The 24,943-nt window shown below is 35.6% G+C and overlaps 3 pseudogenes; all 3 read right to left on the bottom strand.

The window, feature by feature from the left end:
• Positions 1-3,319: 3,319 nt before the first annotated feature.
• LOC145291634 (5S ribosomal RNA) lies at positions 3,320-3,438 on the bottom strand (annotated as a pseudogene).
• Positions 3,439-21,774: 18,336 nt separating this feature from the next.
• Positions 21,775-21,954, bottom strand: LOC145291811 (U2 spliceosomal RNA; annotated as a pseudogene).
• A 2,562-nt stretch (positions 21,955-24,516) lies between these two features.
• Positions 24,517-24,696, bottom strand: LOC145291810 (U2 spliceosomal RNA; annotated as a pseudogene).
• Between the last annotated feature and the right edge of the window lie 247 nt (positions 24,697-24,943).

Genomic DNA, 24,943 nt, shown 5'->3' with positions numbered 1-24,943 from the left:
CAAAAAGTCGCTCGTTTTAATGGTACCACTCCCGTCTTTATAGCTTGTCAAATAATAATTTAAAAAAAAACATATATGTTGACAACTATACATAAAAAAATCAGTAAATCAGTTCATAGATTAGAATGCCTCTCCTTTAAAAGCGCTGACTTCACTTTTTTCAGCTTCCGCTCTTGTGTCACATCTTTCTGAAGTGGGAAGGAAGTAAGACTTTAATTACCAATGTGCTAGGTTATGGAATCATTCGTTATCATCTTAGAGTGAAATAATAAAAAAAATTTATCGAACATGATCCATATAACTAAATAATTAATAACAACATTGATTAAGACTGAACGTTAAATATTGATTATTGCAGAAACAAACGTGTCCAATACTCAAAAGAATTAAACGCAGAATAACAAAGAATCTGATTGGTTAGCTAATTAGCTAACTAGACTAAAGACCACATTGATATATTAAAAACCCACTAACATGAATTTTATGCACTTTACTCAAAGGGGATGAAATGTGGAAGCCTATCTGTAGCTTAATTGCCATCAATAGATTTTCACAACTTATTATCTATCTATATATCTATAAAAGTGAGAATGTGTGTGTGTGTGTGTGTGTGTGTGTGTGTGTGTGTGTGTGTAAGGACACTTCTCAACCTATATACTCAACAAATTTTTTGATCTACAGACTTGAAATTTGGTATATAGGGTATGCAAACATGTGGAAAAGTTTTTAATCGATTTTCATCTGGAAAGAAAGGGCTGCTAAGGGATTAAAATTAAAAACTTGGTATGCGGGAGGTGTCGGAATTTTATGTGTTTGTTAACTATTTCCCGACTGCATGCACAAATCGTTCACATTATTTTAAGAATAAGTAAGTTTGAAAAAATTTCTTAAAGATCGTGTCAAGCTGGCCTATTGGTTATCGTACTTGACTCACTGTCTTAGGTTTTGGTTTCGATCTCGGCTCGAGTATTTTTTTTTTTCTTTTACTTACAAAAAGTGAACTGTTTAAAAATAACATAATACTCGCATGCACATATCTTAGTTTTTTTTACTTCATTTTTTTTTTTAAGGAATTTAACGTTATGTTTAATGCTGGGCAACGCCCGGTACATCTTCTAGTATATATATATATATATGTATGAAGAATATGTAGCTGACAAAATGAATCAAAAATTGTTCCATCTGATGCCGTACATCATTTCTCATATAAATTTGAGTATTGAATCCATTTTTTTGATAATTTAATGGGCCATTCTAAAAGGTTTTCTAAATTTAAACAAATTTTAACTTAAAAAAAAAAAAATGGTAAAAAATTTTCTTTTCTGAGCTATATGACGTCATACATCAATCTAAGAGAGAATCTATTTTGGAACTTATAAATGTCTGATTTTCACTAATACGATTAATATTGGATAGTTGTCTCCTAGATACCTAACATGAAGTCATTTATAGTTACAGACTGACTCTGATAAGCCTTTAAAAAACTCTGCATTTAGTGTCGGGTTTAGCACATGGGTACATCCACTTAAGGTTCGGAACTCGACAATCAATCCAGCAGAAAATGGACCATTTCGGTGTACTTTATCTGTCGGACTGAGGTATTCATTCAAGATAGCACCAGGAAGTCCACCTTTCCAAGCCTTGCCTCCCATGTTTTGGGGTGGAGTATTGTGCCTTGACCAAATGAGTCATTTTTTTTTTTTTTTTTTCAAATACATTATTTCTTATAAAAAATTAGGTTGGGAATCCATTTTTTTTTTTTTTTTTTTTTTTTTTGCTATTTCAATGAAAAATTCATAATTCTAAATTTCATTTTGAAGGTTTTTTCGAAACACGGACAAAAAAATTAACTTAAAACATTAGAAAAATTTTGTTTTTTTTTTAGCTATACATCATTTTCTAATTTAGAATTTAGGGGTAAAATCAATTTTTTCACTTAAACATGTCTAGTTTCCTTTTATAAGATTAATGTCGAATAGTTCCAGACACTTGGCGTAAAAATTGTACAGACTGACGGTGACAAGCTTTAATAAAACTGTGAAATAAACATATCAATTGCCAATGTTGTAAGTGACAGAATTCTTCATTATCTTAGAGTGTATTGATAAAAATATTAAACATGAACTGAATCAAATCAATAGAATTAAATAATTGATTATTCAGACTTAATGGCAAATATTGATTACTTTTGAAATAAAGACGTCCAGTACTCAAAAGAACTATTTATTCTTGATTGAAGAAATTATTAAAACATTGCACAAAGAATTGATTGATGCTTTTGTTACAAACTTCAACTCACTTTTAGAAATAAGTAATCTATTATACAAAAAGTAGTTGTTTGTGTGTTTGTATGGTCGTATGTCTAGCTAAATCTTAAAAAAAAAAAAAAAAAAAATACACAACAGTCCCCTAAAGTTAGTACTTTTTTAAAAATCATAATCTCATTTATATAACTCACTATGTCTGTCTGCTTCCATTTTTCAAAGTGCAACTCCTCCGAGACACAAAGTCATAGTGGTGCAAAGCGGGTCAGATATGTAGACTAATAGAAATATAATATATATGTAAAATAATAAACTTCCATCATGCTATCTATTCATATTTATATTCAATACTAGCATTTCAACCTGGCGTTGCCTGGGTGTTTGGAGGTGTTTGTTGCGCAAAAAAAAAAAAAAGCGGTCAATTTTTTAAACTTTGACCCCTATCATGACCCTTAACAGTTATTGTTTTGAGCTTAAATCAAGTTATTAAGTTAGATCCATGTCCAAGGAACCTATATCTAAAATTTCAAGTGTTTAGACCCAAAATTGTTGGAGGAGTTTTGTAGAGTTCTCAAAGGTCGAATCGTTGAACTTTGACCCCTTAACAGCCACATTTCTGGCCGAAAACCAATCACAAAGATTTTCCCAAATCTCACTACCCTGTATATCAAATTTCGAGTCTGTAGACTAAAAATTGACAGAGTTATAGCATAGGGAAATGTACACAGACAGACACACAGATAGGTTGGTTGTTTTTGTTTTACGGCATATCAACCCTTTTCAGGTTATTTAATGCCGAATCCAGTGATTTTGAAGAAAAATATTTTAATAGAGTATATTTGTTTTTTTCAAGTCGGTTTCTATTTAACCCATAGTTGGGACCCTAACAGGTACTAACAGTCCGGGTCAGAGTGGACCTGGGAGCAACGGGAATTAAAGGGTGGCTTCAAACTCCCCAAAGCCCGCAAGCTGGGGCCTCACCATCGGATATAGTTTAAGGTCATATCACGGACCCAAACACATTTTTGATAATTTTTCTTAATAATCCACGGAAATGCTTACAGCACCTAGTACTCCCAAGCGGTCACCCATCTAAGTACTGACCAGGCTCTATGTTGCTTAACTTCGGGTATCGGACGAGAACCGGCGTTTTCAACGTGATATGCCCGTAAGCAGACACACACAGACAGACAGACACGATCACTTTTATATATACACGAGCATGGGTGCCCCGACGTTGCCCGGGTGTTTGGAGGTGTATGTTGAGCAAAAAAAAAAAAAAAGTGGTAGTAGGAAGGCAGGCTCGAACCCATACCACAAAGGAGGAAAAGAACCAGGAAAAACGTGTCATCTTTGCTGTTATGACCACCGCCAAGCCGGAAGTCTTAATTACAGCTAGACAATCGAAAGGAGAGGATGACTTTCAAAAATATCGGCGAAAAAAGCGCCCCCCCCCCCGTAGAAAAGTCGTCTTAAAAGTCAAACTTCAAAGCGATACTGATCTTGTACAAATCCATCGCCTCTGTCAAAAGTTTTAGGCCGACATGCAAACATACCTACATATATACATTTATATATTAGTAACTAAACATTTTCGAATCAAACCGATTAAAAAGCTTGCCCTATCTCTGAATACACTTTATGTAAAATTTCAGATATTTAAACCAGAAATTGTCTGAGTAATTTGGTAGAGACCGAAACGGTCAATTTTTTTAATTTGACCCCTATTATGACCCCTTAACATTTATTGTTTTGGGCTCAAATCAAGTTATAAAGTTAGATCCATGTCCAAGGAACCTATATCTAAAATTTCAAGTGTATAGACCCAAAATTGTCGGATGAGTTTGGTAGAGTTCTCAAAGCTTAAATCGTTAAACTTTGACCCCTTAACAGCCAAATATTTTGGCCGAAAACCGCTTACAAAGATTTTTCCCAAATCTCACTACCCTATATATCAAATTTCGAGTCTGTAGACTAAAAATTGAGAGAGTTATTGCGTAGGGAAATGTACACAGACACGCAGACACTTTCACTTTTATATATATATATATATATATAGAGAGACTAGCAGTTCTGCCCGGCTTTGCTCGGGCCCTATGTACTGTTCATAAGGTTATGTGCATATGTATATATTAAAAAGTGTGAATATGTAAAGTAATGTGTTTCTGTATAATAGTCTTCCTTAACTATCATAGAGAAAAGACAGACATTTTCACTTTTATAGATAGATAGATTGGATGCAATATATAGTAATGATTTAAAAAGTATTAAAAAAAAAAGGACTCATACGCAACCACCGAGAATCGAAACCAAAACATTCAGCTCACGATTTATTTTGCCTCTGCCGTAAATGACTGGGCTATGAAAACATGTTTACTACAAGGTTAAAAATTAAAACATGAACCAATAGCAACTACGTTATGCATTCGTAATGGCGGCGTTCGACCTTCACCTGGCAAATTTCCTTTTTTTCTCATTTCCACACTTTTGCACTGATTTTTCCGGGCTAAAACACAAATATAAAGTTTTGCATGGATTCAAATACCTTATATATGAAGTTTCATGTCTGTAGACCAAAAACTTTAGGAGGAGTTTGGTAGGCAAAATTTGTGCAACAAAAATATATACGTATACATAAATATATATGGAAACAATTTTGTGTTTCCTGTAAACTTTTCACGCAAATATTATGCAAGTATAAATCAAGTAGAATATCTGCATGAATATAATTACACGTAATAGTTAACTAAAGATGATCATCCCATAAGAAAACAGAAAAAAACTAATAGGGAATTAATTAAAATGAATGTTTAAAAGAATATGCAAATTAGCTAGATCTTTTGCAGATGGATGCAATTGTACAACCAATATATAAGAAAATTATATTTTCTTTTTAAATAATAGAAAAGGTGGTTTTTAATATGAATATCAATACACACAAAAGAAAAACGAATTTATAGGAGTATAGATAGATAGATAGATATGTGATAGAGCCTCTGTAACATTGTGACTAGTAGCTCATACATTTGAACAATACATGCAAAAAAGCTCCTAGTCACTATGCGCTGTTAAACCTATATTTATATTGTCCTGATTTGCATTGACCCGGATGTACAATATCTAAAACTTAGAAAAAAATTTGGGGATCAAATGGTCATTCAGACCATTTAATGTTATCAAGGTGTAGATGCATTTTTTTAATGTTATTATATAAAGGGAAGTAACTCAAATATTTTTCACAGTTATTTTTTTTCACACTAACTCGAGTTGTATGTGTGTTCAGAGAGAGGAATGGGTTGGGCAAAGAAGAAAGAGGGAGAGAGGGAAAATGGAGGAGATGGAAAGAAAGAGAGATATACGTTTTGTTATTCTGCCATGTAGCTATGACGTAAACGGTAGTTATCTATGGGTATGTTTTTATGTTTAGCTAAAAGTCAAGATATACACAACAAACACTCACAACGTTGGTGTTGATCAACGTTGCCCTGGATAAATAATATCTAAAAATTTATAAAAGAAAATAACTGTGCAACACTTGAAAAAGTACAGAACATCTGTGGCCATTTTTATAAGCACAATGACATGGGAAAATCCAGTTTTGGCCTTCTTTTTGTCGAATTAGGTACAGTGATTTTTTGGCAAAAATTGTTACTTTCGAGAATTTTGCTGAGAATCTTAGTGATGTTAGTGATAAACATGGTGAGAGATTTCATCAGGATATTTTTGCGTGATGGAGAAACGTTTTAAAGGAAAATGGAACCCTGGCATGTTGGTAGACTACTGCTGGAATGTAAAAAGGGGAGGAGGATGGCGCCCAACACAATAGGGTTACAGAAAGCAAATTTTGTTTAAACTGACAATTCTGTTTTTCGTTCATAAATAAAAATAATAAAATATAATTTATGATACATGAAAAGGATGCCTACTTTAGAGAAATAAAGGTCATATTTAATATCAGGATATTTTTCTTACACTGAGACAGGTCTTACGTGGCTTTTTTTTTAATATGAAATTTGCTGCACATGGTTAGTCATTCATTGGGAATCAAATGAGCCAGGTTATATCAAGAAGGCCCGTTTTTTTTTTGTTTTGTTTTTTTTCAAATAATAATAAAGAATGACTTTTTTCTTTGAAAGATCTTAGTCATTGCCAGCCTTTAAAGTGTTGCCATAGATTGTGGTGTCGTTTGCATAAACGTCTACGAACGAGTGATTCGGGAGATCATTAGATCAGGAAAAGAGTTGGGCCTGGTGTATAGCGTTGATACTATAAGCTTCTTATTTTGTCCATCGACGGCTTCTCTTCTAAGCCTGCATTATTATTTTCAAGATATTAAGACAAGAGAAGGGAATGGTCTGGGTGGAGGTTAAAGAGGGGCAGAGGAGAGGATGTAGATCAACGGGTAGAGGGAAAAAGAAAAAAAAAACAGATTTGAGAAAGATAGAAGTTTTAATATAAAACTGTTACACGCACTTTAACATCATCGATTTTGTTTTATTTATGGCCCCAGGGTACGACGGATAGTTCTGTTAGTTCACAATAAAAGCCATATATACATCGGCGAATTGGCAAATTGGCGAATTGTCAAATTGGCGAATTGTCAAATTGGCGAATTGGCATACTTACCGATTCAAACGAGTTCCTGTTTTGAAAATCCTCGAAAGTAAATACGCGATTCCACCAAGTGACCTATTGTAACAAATCTATAAAAGTGTTGCGATAGAAAATTGAGACATTGAGGTGAACACGCCCATTCTTGGACCTGCCTACATTAACTCATTAAGATTGTTCTCGTTCCATCAGCCATGACTAGGTAGAAATATTAATTATTGTTGTTATTTATTATAACCTGTAATAAAGATTGAATTTTCAACCTCCGAAGGATTGTCATTTAGAGCTAAATATTATCCGTAAAGTCCCATAGCATCTAATTTTCATCATCATCATCATCATCATCATCATCATCATCATCATCATCATCATCATCATTAAGTTGAAATTTTGTGTAATGATTAAAAATGTGTTAGAATTCACAAGTTGAAAAGAAAAAAGGTTTTATTTTATTTTATATAGAAAGTGAAATATTGACCCTCCTATCAATAGGGTACAAAATTGTCGACGAAAGAGATAGACAACGCTGATACCGCTAAAGAGAATACGAACAAGAAATGCAAATTTATATCCGGAATACAATACATTGTCGCCTACTGATTTTTCAAGCCCCTTCGAAATTGGATTATTATTTCCTTATTATAACCATCTTTATTTTTGGATATCGCATATATCATCCAGCTAAGTATTTTACATTTTATACCCCCTCCTTTTCTAAGCCCTTTCCCATCTCCCATTCAGTTGATTCATATAATCTTGTTATTGTTTTGTTTTTTGTATTTATTTTGTTTTTGTTTTTTGTTTTTGTTTTCGAACTACACAATTCTTTCTCATAGACAAGAACAAAAAGAATACATTTTCGGTCGCCCCAAACTCTCGGCCCATTGAGGATTGCATGATAATTTTCTAGAGGTTGGTTGGTTGTTTTACGGCATATCAACCATTTTCAGGTTATTTAATGCCGAATCCAAAGATTTTGAAGAAATTTTTTTAATAGAATATATTTGTTGTTTTCAAGTCGGTTTCTATTTAACCCATAGTTGGGACCCTAACAGGTACTACCACTCCGGGTCAGAGTGGACCTGGGAGCAACGGCAATTAAAGGGTGTCTCCACACTCCCCAAAGCCCGCAAGCTGGGGCCTCATCACTGAATATCGTTTAAGGTCCGATTTTCTAGAGGAGATCAAACTTATTGTGTAATAAGATTATTTTATATCTATAACCCACAGTTGTTGTGTTCGTTGCTTTTGACATCCGTATGCTTATTGTTTCACTTGGTTATTCCATGACGATGCTGATCTGAATCTAAGGACAACATGCCGTAACATCTCACGACCGACACATTATTTATTTATTCATCTATTTATTTATTTATTTATTTAATCAATACGTTACGAGAACGTGAGGAAATGCTGCCAATTTCCTAGTCATAAGATTCTGCACAGGGGAACATTTCCTCGAACAAAAATCACTCTCACCTTGTATCGCAACATCGGACGCTCGTCCGGGATATATCCAAATATGGGACTCTTGTTCAGGACCTATCGTAACTATATATATTGTTACAAAGAAAGTCCCTCTTGTTAAATATCAGAGGTTTTATTCGACATAAAGAACTAGAGCATCTCGAAAAAAAGACAGAAAAGAAAAAGAGAAAAAGAACGGACGCCGACTAAAAAGAAAATGGCGTTCCACAGTCTTTAATATAGATACGTGAACTCGCAAACTAACGCGAGATAACGTATGCAGAAACGGACATATGCACAGAATGCATTAGCATATTAAGACATGTGTGTGTGTGTATGTGTGTGTGTCTGTGTGTGTGTATGTGTGTGAGAGAGAGAGAAAGAGAGAGAGAGAGAGAGAGAGATAGAGAGTTCCCTATGGACTCTGCAACGACTTAGCCGATCTTTTAAAAAATTTCCCACACATATTTTTTATGTGTCACGAAATTCTTCTTAGATAGGTTTTGTATCGGAATGCCTCTGATAAGTATAGATGATGAAAAAAAATCGGTTTAAAGAATGAACAGTTCGATTTGACTAAAGTTAACACCCTTATACAGCCTAACATCACAAGTACATTAGATAATTTATAGCTCCGTAAAAGCATAAGTAGTTTCTTTAATAAGACAGAGGCGTATTCTTTTTTTTTTTTTTTTTTACAAGGTGGTCACCACTTATCAAGGCCCGGAACCACTCAGGGATAAGGTTTATTGCATGTACAGTACGTGAGTGTTGAGATTAAATAAAGTGTCTACTTAAGGGGGCAGCTCATCAGGAATCTGTTTACGTTGGACTTGAAGACATCCAAGTTGTAGTCAGGAGGGAAACAGGTAGACGGAACAGAGTTCCACAGGCGTGCAGTTCTAAGAAAGAAGCTTTGCTCATGGAATCTACGTTTGGATTTAGGCACAGATAAAGAGTGGGGGAAATTAGTGACAGTGGTTTCAGCTAGACGGGTGTTTTTCGTGAAAGATTGGCGAGGGGGGCAGAGATTGGAGCTCAGAGGAGCACCTGCCATGGAAATAACGATAAAACCAAGATAGGCTCACAACATCTCTTGTGGGGGAGAGGTTGCAGGGAAGAGAAAAGGGCATCCCCCACGAAGCAACGAAGTCTATTTTGTACTCTGTCAAGGCAGGATAGACTGTTTTTAGCAGCTCCTGTCCAGATATGGCAACAGTATTCCATCCTTGGACGTACTTGGCTTTTATATAGATAGAGAATTGCATCAGTAGTGAGATATCTTCTGGAGCGGTAGAAGGATCCCACCATCTTTAGCGACTTTGGCAACAGACTTGATGTACGTGTTCCATTTCAGATCAGGAGTAAAGGTCAAACCCAGAAGCATGTCAAAACATGGGGCTTCTCCTAGACGAGAGCCATCCATTTCAATTGATGCCAGATGGGGATCAGAGCGTTGATGATGTAAAGATAGGAGCTTTGTTTTAGATGCATTAAAGGTAACCAGCCACGTCTTCCCCCACTGTACCACGCGCTCGGGATCAGAGGAGAGAGATAATCAGAAAGAACATTGTCATTTACGGCCTTTGATGTGTTGCCGTAGATGGTCGTGTCATCAGCATAGATGTCAACGAATGATTTTAGTATGTGTTAAGGGAGATCATTGATGTAGATCAGGAAGAGAGTTGGGCCCAGGATGGACCCCTGCGGGACTCCAGCATTAATACTGCGGGCCTCTGATTTTTGTCCATCGACCACTACTCTTAAGAGCCTATCAGAGAGAAATGATTTAATGATTGAGAAAACATGTCCAGTTATACCGTAGCTGGAAATCTTGTTAAGTAGACCCTTATGCCATACCTTGTCCAAGGCCTTTGATATGTCAAGAGCAATTGCCATAGAAAGGGAGTCTTTGTCAAGAGATTCACTAATCCTATGAGATATGACGGTTAGCACATCTGCGGTAGATCTTGCAGAACGGAAACCATATTGCGTGTCACTAAGAAGGTTATTTCTGCTGAGGTGGTTGACTACTTCTCTATTTAATATGGATTCCAGCAACTTACTCATGACACACAGGAGACATTGGTCTGTACTGAGAGGGAGATGACTCATCACCTGAATTCTTAAATAAACGGCATACTGATGAGGTTTTCCAGGGTGTTGGAAAGCACTTCTCCTTAAGGCAACGCTTAAACAGTTTCGTAAGTATGGGAGCAAGTTCTGGTTGAAGCTTTTTTAACACTATAATTGGGATTTTTTCATTATCTGTACTTATCAGAGGCATTCCGATACAAAACCTATCTAAGAAGATTTCCGGACACATAAAAAACATTTGTGGGAAATTTTTTTTCAAACATATTTGATGAGGTGTAACTACGAAAACTTTTAAATAATATAAAATTTAAAATTGTCTGGTTGATCATATATATATATATATATATATATATATATATATATATATATATATATATATATATATATATATAAAGAAATAGACAGACAGATCTACAGAGACATGTACATATAGGGAAATAAATAAATGTTTTTATTGAGAGTAATTTGAACCATGATACTTAACTTTTGCATTTTTTAATTTTAATTCAAATCATTATATAAAAATCATTTCGTAAAACCACCAGTATGTTCTCTACAGTGCAACGTAGATTACAATGTACTGTGGACTGTCATTGCAAGGAAGCATGTGAAGCTTCCTCCCTGTGCACCTTAGTGGGTCCCCGACTAGAGCATCGACTCAATCGATTTAATTGAAAGATGGGCAATTTCATCGAATTTGATCACTATATAAGTATTGGAGGTGTAGAACATTTGTACATACTAATTCAATCCCGGGCAACAAGTCTCACTGCTAGTATATATATATATATATATATATATATATATATATATATATATATATATATATATATATATATATATATATATATACTGCAAAACAAAAAACAACAAGAAGGAATAACTTCATATTTATATTTTTTTCGGATATTTCAATTGTTTCGACATCAACTTTTAAAAGCACGAGGGGTGGTATTTACTGCCTGATGTAGTTTTAGCAGAATGAAAATGTGTCAAGATACGTACAAACTTTGTATTTATTTTTTTTTTTCAAACATATCTGATGAGGTGTAACTTCGAAAATTTTTAAATAATATAAAATTTAAAATTGTCTGGTTGATCATATATATATATATATATATATATATATATATATATATATATATATATATATAAATATATATATATATATATATATATATATATATATATATATATATATATATATATATATAAAGAGAAACAGACAGATAGACAAACAGAGACTATACATATAGAGAAAGATTTATATGTGGAGAGAGAGAAAGAAAGAGAGAGAGAGAGCGAGAGTGTGTGTGTGTGTGTGTGTGTGTGTGTGTGTGTGTACGCAAGAAATTTTATCCAATTCTGCGATTGTGTTATTTGAATTCTGTAACATTTGTCAACTAAAACCTATCGACATCCAACTGAGAAAGAAAAGAGCACAAAACAGCTAAAGACATCTTCATAAAGGTCTACCGCTCCCCCCTTCTCCCATACACATACACATGACTCCGTCTCTGTTGCATTTTGCACGCTACGAGTCTTCTTCTTCTTCTTCTTCTTCTTCTTCTTCTTCTTCTTTCGCTTCTCAGTTCGTTGCCTTTATTATTATTCTGTTTATGATATTACAAGTGTGTGTGTGTGTGTATGTGTGTGTGTGTGTGTGTTTAAACCAGAAATATTAATCCCTGCACCAGTTTAGTAAATGTGTGTGTGGGGGGGTTGTGGTGGGTAGTGCTAGTTTAGGGGGCAGAACTTAACGCCCAGCCAGCCGTAGAAGACGAAGGGTTAGGATTGCATTTCATTCATAAATAACTTGTGAGGTTTTGCTCATTGCGAAACACACACACACACACACACACACACACACACACACACACACACACACACAAACACACACACACACACAAAAACACACACACACAAACACACACACACACACAAAAAAACAAAAAAAAATACTGACGTCCCTAATGAATAAAGAATATTTTAAATGGTATAGTGATGTGCTTTCAACTACGTCCATTGCACCTCATTCGATCAAGACTTTGTGTTTTTTTTTTACCCAAATTTAAAAAGTGAATTCTGGAGCAAGTTAAACATTATTTAAGGTAAGCTTTTCATCGGAAGAATCAGTTGGAAAAAATATCTCGACTTGATTTGCATAACTACATCTCTAGACTCACCGTCTTGAATGTGAAAATAATGACACTATGAATCGTCTCTGCTAACACTGGTATTCTTCATTAATGAGACGGTGTTCGAATCCTCTCGTCTTCTCCGACAGCTCATATACACCATGCATAATGCTTCAAGCAAACTCCAAATCCTCCTATGTTAAGTGTCTTTCGCACGATAATAACAGGTTACAAAAATGAGGAGGAGGAGGAGGAGGAGGAGGAGGAAGGGGAGGAGGAGAATTAAATTTACATTCAACATTGAATGCATAACCACAGCCATTGTGTAGTAGTAGTAGTAGTAGTAGTAGTAGTAGTATAGAAATATGAATAAGTAACGTGGATTGCTTTAGTTGTTTGTTTGTTGAGCATAATTCATGACTATTTTGTTGGCATTCATTTCCCCGATATCTTTCTAGTTATAATTCTTTCTAGAAAGATATTCGATACTTTTGAGAGGGATCACATGAAAGTTGCCAACATCCCTAAGTGGCTGTGTTGCTGTGGAACGAACTGGGTTCCAGCTTAGAAAGTCAAGATAGCACGAATAATAGTAGGAACACTTGGAACAATCCTGAAATTTTTTTAGAAAAGTGTAGTTTGATATGCGTTGATTTGCAAATCAATGCGGCTTTGTTCCCCAAAATACATTATAAAAACCTAAATTCGAGCAGTAGGATTTGAGTTCTTGGAACTGAACTGAAATATTAAACGATTCACGTCCTACTTTGAAAATTGAATGCGTCGAGAAATGAAAATATTGAACGATTCACGTCGTATTTTGAAAATTGAATGCGTCGAGAAATTAAAATATTAAACGATTCGCGTCGTATTTTGGAAATTGAAAGCGTCGAGAAATGGAAATATTGAACGATTTGCTTTGCACTTTGAAAATTGAATGCGTCGAGAAATGAAAATATTTAACGATTTGCTTTGCACTTTGAAAATTGAATGCGTCGAGAAATGAAAATATTGAACGATTTGCTTTGCACTTTGAAAATTGAATGCGTCGAGAAATGAAAATATTGAACGATTTGCTTTGCACTTTGAAAATTGAATGCGTCGAGAAATGAAAATATTGAACGATTTGCTTTGCACTTTGAAAATTGAATGCGTCGAGAAATGAAAATATTGAACGATTTGCTTTGCACTTTGAAAATTGAATGCGTCGAGAAATGAAAATATTGAACGATTTGCTTTGCACTTTGAAAATTGAATGCGTCGAGAAATGGAAATATTGAACGATTTGCTTTGCACTTTGAAAATTGAATGCGTCGAGAAATGAAAATATTGAACGATTTGCTTTGCACTTTGAAAATTGAAAGCGTCGAGAAATGAAAATATTGAACGATTTGCTTTGCACTTTGAAAATTGAATGCGTCGAGAAATGGAAATATTTAACGATTTGCTTTGCACTTTGAAAATTGAATACGTCGAGAAATGGAAATATTGAACGATTTGCTTTGCACTTTGAAAATTGAATGCGTCGAGAAATGAAAATATTTAACGATTTGCTTTGCACTTTGAAAATTGAATGCGTCGAGAAATGAAAATATTGAACGATTTGCTTTGCACTTTGAAAATTGAATGCGTCGAGAAATGAAAATATTGAACGATTTGCTTTGCACTTTGAAAATTGAATGCGTCGAGAAATGAAAATATTGAACGATTTGCTTTGCACTTTGAAAATTGAATGCGTCGAGAAATGAAAATATTGAACGATTTGCTTTGCACTTTGAAAATTGAATGCGTCGAGAAATGAAAATATTTAACGATTTGCTTTGCACTTTGAAAATTGAATGCGTCGAGAAATGAAAATATTGAACGATTTGCTTTGCACTTTGAAAATTGAATGCGTCGAGAAATGAAAATATTGAACGATTTGCTTTGCACTTTGAAAATTGAATGCGTCGAGAAATGAAAATATTGAACGATTTGCTTTGCACTTTGAAAATTGAATGCGTCGAGAAATGGAAATATTTAACGATTTGCTTTGCACTTTGAAAATTGAATGCGTCGAGAAATGGAAATATTGAACGATTTGCTTTGCACTTTGAAAATTGAATGCGTCGAGAAATGGAAATATTGAACGATTTGCTTTGCACTTTGAAAATTGAATGCGTCGAGAAATGAAAATATTGAACGATTTGCTTTGCACTTTGAAAATTGAATGCGTCGAGAAATGAAAATATTGAACGATTTGCTTTGCACTTTGAAAATTGAATGCGTCGAGAAATGAAAATATTGAACGATTTGCTTTGCACTTTGAAAATTGAATGCGTCGAGAAATGAAAATATTTAACGATTTGCTTTGCACTTTGAAAATTGAATGTGTCGAGAAATGAAAATATTGAACGATTTGCTTTGCACTTTGAAAATTGAATGCGTCGAGAAATGAAAATATTTAACGATTTGCTTTGCACTTTGAAAATTGAATGCGTCGAGAAATGAAAATATTGAACGATTTGCTTTGCACTTTGAAAATTGAATGCGTCGAGAAATGAAAATATTTAACGATTTGCTTTGCACTTTGAAAATTGAATGCGTCGAGAAATGAAAATATTGAACGATTTGCTTTGCACTTTGAAAATTGAATGCGTCGAGAAATGGAAATATTGAACGATTTGCTTTGCACTTTGAAAATTGAATGCGTCGAGAAATGAAAATATTGAACGATTTGCTTTGCACTTTGAAAATTGAATGCGTCGAGAAATGGAAATATTGAACGATTTGCTTTGCACTTTGAAAATTGAATGCGTCGAGAAATGAAAATATTGAACGATTTGCTTTGCACTTTGAAAATTGAATGCGTCGAGAAATGAAAATATTGAACGATTTGCTTTGCACTTTGAAAATTGAATGCGTCGAGAAATGAAAATATTTAACGATTCACGTCGTACTTTGAAAATTGAAAGCGTCGAGAAATCCAAATATTAAACGATTTGTGTCGAACTTTGGAAATTGAAAGCGTCGAGAAATGGAAACACAATAACACCAATAATAGTAGTAGCATTTGTAACAATCCCGAAAATAATTTGAGAAAAGAATGAGAGAGGTTGGAATCAGAAGGATAGCTGAGAAAATACAACGAATAACAATAATGCAAACGGCTGAAATGAAATGAAAATCCTTTAATGTGGAGACTAATACACATAAAGTACAGGCGTACATATATAAATTATTACAGATGTAAAATATAAAGAAATGCTAAACAGAACCAAGAAAACTGAAACGATGTAATTGTAAATGACAGCACCTTCCCCCGCCCCCCCCAAAAAATGTAGTGTTGGTTTATATCACACCACTCCAGATAATTGAGAAGGGTTAAGGAGGATGGAAAGATCGAGGAGAGAAAGCATTAACCAGACCTCCACTGGATGAGTGTGAAGTGGAAGTAAAGTGAAGACGAATGGTCTCAACCAATTAGAAATCAATAGTAAACACCTGTTGCGATAACACAAATTAATTTGGAAACCTTATCGAAAGAGATGGTGAGTATTGCAAATTTGGGAAGACTTGTTATCACTCAAACTTCAGTGAACAACACATGTTGTTCTCAAAGAGAAATCTTTGATGATGACTTGTGTGATTACTCCTAGTGAGTAAGGACGATATTGACAGACTCTACAGGAAAAGGAAAGATGGCGTGAGAGAAGACTGTGTGAATGACACCAAAAAAAAGGACTAGAAAAATACAAAATACTGAAAGGATAATCATGGCAGCGAGAGACATTGAAAAAATCAACAAAACAGAAAACAGAGAGACAAATGACAAAACAAGAAAAGAAAAAATGGGAAGAGAAACAACTACACGGAAGATTTATAAGAATGACAAAAGATGAGAATAACGAAAACACTTGGACATAAATGCGAAAATGACACGTAAATCGAGAAACTAAATCCCTAATAACTGGAGCACAAGATAACTCGATAAGAACCAACCATATCAAAGCAAAGATCGATAAAACACAAGAAAACAGCAAATGCAGACTCTATGGACAAAAAGACGAAACGATAAACCATATAGTAAATGAATGCGGCAAACTGGCCCAAAAGGAATACAAAAACAGGCACGACCAAGTGGGGAGGGCAGTATACTGGGACTTAGACAAATAACTGCATTTCAAACGTACAGACAAATGGTACAAACATAAGCCAGTAACAGTACTCGAAAACGAGAACCACAAAATCCTATGGGGCATGGACATACAGACAGATAAACCTATCCAAGCAAGAAGACCAGATGTCGTAATAATTAACAAGAAAGAAAAATCCTGTCAAATCGTAGATTTTGCTGTCCCAGCTGACTACAGGGTGAGTATGAAAGAAAAGAAGAAACAGAGCAAATACACAGAGCTTGCCAGAGAGTTAAAAGGGATTTGGAAGATGAAGAAAATCAAAATAATACCTAAAATAGTAGGAGCACTAGGAACGATTCCGAAAAACTTGGAAAAAAGAATAAGATAAAATTGGAATCAGAGGAATGGCTGCAATGATACAACGATTAACAATAATAAAAAACAGCTGAAATATGAAGGAAAACCCTTGAATGCAGAAACTAATACACATGAACCACATGCATGAGCCAGACAAACTGCTGCAGACGCAAAACATGAAGAAGCGGTACAGGGAACAAAGGACACTGAAGCTGCATATCTACAAGTTCTACATCCCCATCACCCATCCCCTGCTATTGTCCCATCACAGCCCCCCTCCCCTGAAAAAAAAGTGTGATACCAAATAACCAAGAAGGGTCAAGGAGGATGGAATGACTGAGGAGAGAGTGCTGACCAAACTTCCGCTGAATAAGGGCAAAGAGAACTGGGATCTTGGGGAGGCTTAGTGCCACTCAAATTCCAGTGTAAAAATCAATGGTGAGAGGCTGTTGCGATAACTCAAATTTATTTGCAAATGCTATCGAAGGAAGTGGAGCATGCTGGACGTCTGGGGAGACGTGTTGTCACTTAGCTTCCAGGGAACACCACAGGCTTGCAATCGAAGATATTTGATGACGTGTGAAAGCTCCATGTGAACCAATAAGTAGTATTATATATATATATATATATATATATATATACAGGGTGGAACGATAAAAGTGTCGTCATAAAGAAAACGATTATGTAGTAGAGCTGACATCTATTTTATGTAGCTGCCTTTAGCTTCAATCACTGTTCTAACTCGGGTCTGGAACTAGGAGCATGCCTCCCCCCCAAATGCCGGCAGAAGCTCGGCAAATACTCGGCAATCAGGCCGGCTTTGATGTTACTGGAGGTCATGTTGGTGATGTTCTTGATATATGATCAAATGAAGTAGTCCAGTCGGGTTGAATTTGGGGGGGGGTGAGGGGGGACAAATGAGAGAAGGGTACAAACTCATAGCACTCCTTCTGAAGCCAAGCCTGGTTTCTTTGGATTTGTGGACAGGCGCTGAGTCCTGCTGCCACACCCAGGGTCTGCCAGCGGCCACATGATTGCACCAGGAGATCACCACACTCTTCAGCACATCCAGGTACACTTTAGTGTTGACTTTCAAGCCGACTTTGAAGATGTGAGGTGGCATGATGTGGCCCTCACTTGAAATTACACCAAAGACCATAACCATGGCCAGAAACTTTGTTTTCATCACCTTGGGTACATCCCTGTTATCTGTGGCAATCCAGCGATGCATTTAGAGAGTGCTGGCAATGGTCCTGTTGTCATAACTTGGCTCAGTAGAGAGCATGGGTTTTACAGTGGCGCATCTCCAATCTCGCTCGTTGAACATTGTGTCACTTTCAGACATAATAGAAGGCTCCTATCGCTTTTGGGATTTGCACACAACTGGCCAACTAGTAAATGGTCTACAACAAAAAAAAAAAAAAAGAAAAAAAAAGAAAACTGATTTTCACCAAACGGAAATAAAATCATGTCGTCTTTTCTAGGACGGCAATTTTATTGTGTAACATAAAATATTCCGATGTAAAAATTCTTCTTTTTTATCTATAAGAGAAGATAGACTATTTTTAAGATCGTCAAGCGAAAATATCAGCTGATGTGATACTGTAAACAAACACAGACGGAATTTGATGAACGACGTTATCATTATTATTTTTTAATTTTTATTTATTTATTTATTTATTTATTGTTTTTATTTTTTGTGCAAATTAGCCCACCGGGCAAATTATTCCTCATAATAATCAACAGAAGATTGATTCTATAATAATACATACGCAATCTGCTAAAACGAAAATATCATGTTTTTAAGCACATTGTACGACCGGGCAACGCCACGGGGGTGGGTAGTGTATATATATATATATATATATATATATATATATATAATTCTGGGTGGTATTTTGTTATTTTCGTCATTGGGTGGTATGCCAACTGGAAACCCATTTATTAACCTCCCTAAAAGACGTGAATTTGATATATTCTAACAGGCATTATCGTTCCAATCTTTGGATTCAATGTCGCTTTCTGTACCAAGAAAAGTTTAAAACACAAACAGGTTCTCAAAATGAAAAATCTTGCAAAAAAGTCTAAGTCTGGGATATTTGCAGCAAAATTCATTCTTAGATATTATTGTTTCGTACATGTCTTTATTTATAAGGATTTCACTGCAATGTATAATTTTTTTTTTTTCTACACAGTGATCACCACTTATCAAGGCCCGGAAGCCACTCAGGGATAAAGATTATTGCAAGTACATTACGTTAGTGAGGAGATTTGCTGAAGTGTTTACTTAAGGGGGCGGTTCATTAGGAATTTGTTGACATTGGACTTGAAGACATCCAAGTTGTAGTCCGGAGGGAAGCAGGCAGACGGAACAGAGTTCCACAGGCGTGCACTTCTAAGAAAGAAGCTTTGTTCATGGAATCCGCGTTTTGATTTAGGCACAGATATAGAGTGGGGGAAATTTTTCACAGTGGATTCAGCTAGACGGGTGTTTTTCGTGAAAGATTGGCGAGGGGGGACCAGAGATTGGAGTTCAGACGAACATCTGCCATGGAAATAACGATAAAACAAGGACAGGCTTGCAACGTCTCTTCTGTGGGAGAGAGGTTGCAGGGTAGAGAAAAGGGCATCCCCCACTAAGCCACGGTCTATTTTGTACTCTGTCAAGGCAGGATAGGCTGTTTTTAGCAGCTCCTGCCCAGATATGGCAACAGTATTCCATCCTTGGACGTACTTGACTTTTATATAGATAGAGAATAATTTTAATTAATAATGATTTTACTAGTATATTCAACTGCACTTGAATTCTAACAATATTTGTTCCGAAATTATTTGTTTCTATTTATATATAATCTAATATATAAAAGATTATATGTCTGTCTGTCTGCCTCCATATTTTCAAACTCTATTTCCTCTGAAACTAGATGTCGCAGAGCGGCGCTAGGGGCCTCACATGATTGGATTTTTTTTACGGGCAATTTTTTTATGGGTCTTAGTTAAGATACTTTTTTAATCAGTTCATATGCGTGTCACGTTAGGGCAGTGGTAACGTCACCAGCTTTGAATGCTAGTTTCGATTCTAGCTGATGGCAACCAAACATTTTTCTTTTTTTTACTTTTAAAATCACGAATCTATAATAATGTATACGAAATCTGGACAAATTAAAATATCATATTTAAGCGTATTTTACGCCCGGGCAAAGCCAGGTGCTGCTCCTGCTTGTCTAATATATAAAAAAACTATATGTTTGCCTGTCTCCATATTTTCAAGCTCTATTTCCTTCGAAACTAAAAGTTACAGAGCGACGCTAGGGGCCTCAAAAGATTGGATTTTTTTATAGACCGGTTAAAACAGTTTTAAGGGGTCAAAAACGGGTCAAAATTGAAAAAAATCATTAAACATTTTGTACATTCATCTTAGTTTATTTTTAATCAGTTCATATGTGTGTCACGTTGGTACAGTGGTAACGTCACCAGCTTTGAATGCTATAGTTTTGCTTTCGGTTTCGATTCTAGCTGATGGCACATTTTTTTTTTCTTTTGAAATCACGACTCTGTAATAATATATACGAAATTTGGACAAATTAAAAATATTATATTTTAGTGTATTTTACGATCGGGCAAAGCTTACCGTAAAGGAAAAAGTAAATATGTTAAATTAGCCTGGGTGCCTGGCGTCGTCTGGGTGTTTGGAGGTGTGTGTTGAGCAAAAAAAAAAAAACAGTCAGCAGGTAGGCTTGAACGCGTACCGCGAAGGAGGAAAAGAACGTGAAAAAAATGTGATGTTTTTGCTGTTTCGCCTAATGCTAAACCAGAAGTGACGTAGGTTTAAATTAAGGCTAGTCAATCGAAAAAAGAGAAGATTTTCGAAAATAACGGCAAAAAAGCGCTCACTCCCTGTAGAAAAGTGGCCAATTAAGGGCGAAGGAATTAATGTTTTTTGGCCAATTTTCCGATATTTGTTGTTCGAAGGGATGAACTTCAAAACGATACCGATCTCATGAAAATCCATCGCCTTTGTCGAAACTTTTATGCAGACATTCAAACATACATACATACATACATAAATACATACATACATACATTTAAACAGACAGGTGAGATTTATATTATAGACTAGCGAGGGGTACCCGGCGTTGCCCGGGTGTTTAGAGGTGTGTGTAGTTTTGGGTAAATCAAAATAAAAGAATAATAAAAAATCGTTGCCCGGGTGTTTGTGTCAGGGGGGGGGTGAAAAAAAAGTTTTGGTAGCTAAGTAGGAAGGATTGAACCCGAAGCCTTGAGGCGAAGTTGGAAAATAAAGTGTGAAAAAAAGAGTGCAACGTTAACCAATCGGCCAGCAAGAAATAGTAACGGAAACATGTTTGAATTTATTTAAGTATTAAGAATTGGCAGGTGCACATACTTAATAAAGTCAACTTTCACTGCGGGGCAGTTTTTTATTTACTGCAGGGCCGTTTTTTTTTTGTTTTTTTCCCCCAAGATACTGTGTAGGGGAAAACCTACTCCCCATAAAAAGGAGATTGTTCAAATTGAATGGCAATTGTCTGATATAAGGAGAAAGTCCGGATGGATCAAAGCTGATTGCTGTTCCTGCCGGGAACAATGTGTTAAGCTTAGTTTCGCTTTTATACAAAAAAGCCGAATCAACATGCAGCGATCCAAAATTGTGGAATATTTAGCTTTTCAAAGTCGGGCAAATTAAATAGACAGGCGACCCCCATCGTTAACTCATAGATATTACGATTTACATGTGATATAAAAAGTTTTAAGAATGAGCGAGCCGAGCGAGAACCAAGCGGACATAAACAAAAAGTGAACATACATATATACACACACATTTTTTATATTTATAGAACAGATACTACACTTTGCTCTTAGCCAAAAAGGCCAAGGAACAGTATATGGCTCCATTTTGTGCTTATGGAGAATGTGGAGTTGCTCCTTAGTTACCATTGCTCCCAGGTCCATGTTGACCTGTTAAGTCATCGAGTGCTAACAGATCAGGCTGCCTGAAGATACTAACTTCCTGATCAAAAGTGCGTCAAACATTACAGGCGACCAGGCAACCTGAGACTGCCTGTGAATTTATCCCTTGACACTTTCTCCTTTGGAGGAAGCCAATTCAACCCACCTAGGATTAATACCGAACAACAACAGCAGGCACTTCCACTGTGTTTATGATAAACGATTTACGTTTAGTTTAGTCTTTGTTTGTTTATTGTTTTCAATAGATTTTCTAAGTCAAAAGTACAAATACAGAAGATCATTTTGCTTGTCGTGAAGATAAGAGCATTGAATGGTGCTGAAGCAAATGACTACCTCTTGTATCATTTCATTAAAACAACAATGTAATTAATTGGTGCTAAAGAAGAATTGATGTACTATTGTAATATGTAAACAATTTAGCAGCTCCTGCCCAGATATGGCAACAGTATTCCATCCTTGGACGTACTTGACTTTTATATAGATAGAGAATAATTTTAATTAATAATGATTTTACTAGTATATTCAACTGCACTTGAATTCTAACAATATTTGTTCCGAAATTATTTGTTTCTATTTATATATAATCTAATATATAAAAGATTATATGTCTGTCTGTCTGCCTCCATATTTTCAAACTCTATTTCCTCTGAAACTAGATGTCGCAGAGCGGCGCTAGGGGCCTCACATGATTGGATTTTTTTTACGGGCAATTTTTTTATGGGTCTTTAGTTAGTTAAGATACTTTTTTAATCAGTTCATATGCGTGTCACGTTAGTGCAGTGGTAACGTCACCAGCTTTGAATGCTAGTTTCGATTCTAGCTGATGGCAACCAAACATTTTTCTTTTGTTTACTTTTAAAATCACGAATCTATAATAATGTATACGAAATCTGGACGAATTAAAATATCATATTTAAGCGTATTTTACGCCCGGGCAAAGCCAGGTGCTGCTCCTGCTTGTCTAATATATAAAAAAACTATATGTTTGCCTGTCTCCATATTTTCAAGCTCTATTTCCTTCGAAACTAAAAGTTACAGAGCGACGCTAGGGGCCTCAAAAGATTGGATTTTTTTATAGACCGGTTAAAACAGTTTTAAGGGGTCAAAAATGGGTCAAAATTGAAAAAAATCGTTATGCATTTTATACATTCATCTTAGTTTATTTTTAATCAGTTCATATGTGTGTCACGTTGGTACAGTGGTAACGTCACCAGCTTTGAATGCTATAGTTTTGCTTTCGGTTTCGATTCTAGCTGATGGCACATTTTTTTTTTCTTTTGAAATCACGACTCTGTAATAATATATACGAAATTTGGACAAATTAAAAATATTATATTTTAGTGTATTTTACGATCGGGCAAAGCTTACCGTAAAGGAAAAAGTAAATATGTTAAATTAGCCTGGGTGCCTGGCGTCGTCTATGTGTTTGGAGGTGTGTGTTGAGCAAAAAAAAAAAAAAAACAGTCAGCAGGTAGGCTTGAACGCGTACCGCGAAGGAGGAAAAGAACGTGAAAAAAATGTGATGTTTTTGCTGTTTCGCCTAATGCTAAACCAGAAGTGACGTAGGTTTAAATTAAGGCTAGTCAATCGAAAAAAGAGAAGATTTTCGAAAATAACGGCAAAAAAGCGCTCACTCCCTGTAGAAAAGTGGCCAATTAAGGGCGAAGGAATTAATGTTTTTTGGCCAATTTTCCGATATTTGTTGTCCGAAGGGATGAACTCCAAAACGATACCGATCTCATGAAAATCCATCGCCTTTGTCGAAACTTTTATGCAGACATTCAAACATACATACATACATACATACATACATACATAAATACATACATACATACATTTAAACAGACAGGTGAGATTTATATTATAGACTAGCGAGGGATACCCGGCGTTGCCCGGGTGTTTAGAGGTGTGTGTAGTTTTGGGTAAATCAAAATAAAAGAATAATAAAAAATCGTTGCCCGGGTGTTTGTGTCAGGGGGGGGGGTGAAAAAAAAGTTTTGGTAGCTAAGTAGGAAGGATTGAACCCGAAGCCTTGAGGCGAAGTTGGAAAATAAAGTGTGAAAAAAAGAGTGCAACGTTAACCAATCGGCCAGCAAGAAATAGTAACGGAAACATGTTTGAATTTATTTAAGTATTAAGAATTGGCAGGTGCACATACTTAATAAAGTCAACTTTCACTGCGGGGCAGTTTTTTATTTACTGCAGGGCCGTTTTTTTTTTGTTTTTTTCCCCCAAGATATTGTGTAGGGGAAAACCTACTCCCCATAAAAAGGAGATTGTTCAAATTGAATGGCAATTGTCTGATATAAGGAGAAAGTCCGGATGGATCAAAGCTGATTGCTGTTCCTGCCGGGAACAATGTGTTAAGCTTAGTTTCGCTTTTATACAAAAAAGCCGAATCAACATGCAGCGATCCAAAATTGTGGAATATTTAGCTTTTCAAAGTCGGGCAAATTAAATAGACAGGCGACCCCCATCGTTAACTCATAGATATTACGATTTACATGTGATATAAAAAGTTTTAAGAATGAGCGAGCCGAGCGAGAACCAAGCGGACATAAACAAAAAGTGAACATACATATATACACACACATTTTTTATATTTATAGAACAGATACTACACTTTGCTCTTAGCCAAAAAGGCCAAGGAACAGTATATGGCTCCATTTTGTGCTTATGGAGAATGTGGAGTTGCTCCTTAGTTACCATTGCTCCCAGGTCCATGTTGACTCAGAGTGGTAATACCTGTTAAGTCATCGAGTGCTAACAGATCAGGCTGCCTGAAGATACTAACTTCCTGATTAAAAGTGCGTCAAACATTACAGGCGACCAGGCAACCTGAGACTGCCTGTGAATTTATCCCTTGACACTTTCTCCTTTGGAGGAAGCCAATTCAACCCAC

The sequence above is a fragment of the Euprymna scolopes genome, chromosome 12, assembly GCF_053919585.1.
Source record: "Euprymna scolopes isolate OS-2025 chromosome 12, ASM5391958v1, whole genome shotgun sequence".
Classification (NCBI taxonomy): Eukaryota; Metazoa; Mollusca; class Cephalopoda; order Sepiida; family Sepiolidae; genus Euprymna; species Euprymna scolopes.
Note: the sequence above shows the minus strand (reverse complement) of the source record. Positions and strands in the feature narration are given on the sequence as shown.